Below are 865 nucleotides of genomic sequence, written 5' to 3'. Positions count from 1 at the left end.
CAATTCTTTTGATTCTTTATTTTCTTCCAGATGGGGAGGATGGAATAATAGAACAGAATGCATTGAATCGAACGGAATAGGTTGAAAACCTTAAAGATAATAGAAAGACATGCATTAGTTCAAAATAAATGCATACATAACATTTCCTTAAAGAATATTGAAGACTAAGACAAAGAATAAATGTTAATTTTCCAACTAATGACTCAATTCACCTAACAAAAGTTTCAACTTAGAAAGCATGTTCTCAAATACAAATAGAAAAGCCTACAAAGCACATAACTTGGTTTGTCCTACCAGTTGCGTCTGTAATGATGAACATGAGCTGTAACTGGCCTATTGTTCTTCAGCAGCAGCAGCAGCAGGTGAAAGAGTGACCTGAGCTCCTCGCCAAACATTTATAACTTCCCCTTCCTTGCTTCCTGTGCACATGGGTGCACCAAATTGTGTGGTTTCCCCCTGCCGGTTTGGAATACATGCTGGGGAACCTGCCTGTGCATTTTGTGACTGGTTTTGACACAAAAATGTGTCAGAAATAAGATTTTTAATCCGGCGCCGACGTTTGGTAGCATGTTTTTATCTGCAGCGTTTGGTGGATGGGACGCGATGCACTGTGTGAATGTATGACATGTGACTATTCAGAACAGTATTGAAACCGCATTGTATGTTAATATATGTAAGAACAGAGGCCTGTTGTGAAGGATGAGTTAGTACGATCTGAGTTTCCCCTTCTAAAAATCCAATTGGATGCTCCCACCTCCTGTTTGAAAGTCTGACCTTTCACCTTGGCTTGGAGGGAGCACATGCTACAAACAATTGGGTAAGTTCAATTCAATGAAATATCACTAAACAACTGTGAAAATAAGTA

The 865-nt window shown here is 39.2% G+C and overlaps 1 long non-coding RNA gene across 1 annotated transcript; it reads right to left on the bottom strand.

Moving 5' to 3' along the window:
• Nucleotides 1-3: 3 nt before the first annotated feature.
• LOC147818331 (uncharacterized) lies at nt 4-745 on the bottom strand. The gene is made up of 2 exons (XR_015438059.1): nt 295-745; nt 4-89 (listed from the first exon to the last, which is right to left on the bottom strand). It is a non-coding gene; the product is annotated as an uncharacterized LOC147818331 (long non-coding RNA).
• Between the last annotated feature and the right edge of the window lie 120 nt (nt 746-865).

Source organism: Seriola lalandi, unplaced genomic scaffold (genome assembly GCF_002814215.2).
Source record: "Seriola lalandi dorsalis isolate HSWRI2012SDOR001 ecotype SW California unplaced genomic scaffold, Sedor1 jcf7180002054630, whole genome shotgun sequence".
Lineage (NCBI taxonomy): Eukaryota > Metazoa > Chordata > Actinopteri > Carangiformes > Carangidae > Seriola > Seriola lalandi.
Note: the sequence above shows the minus strand (reverse complement) of the source record. Positions and strands in the feature narration are given on the sequence as shown.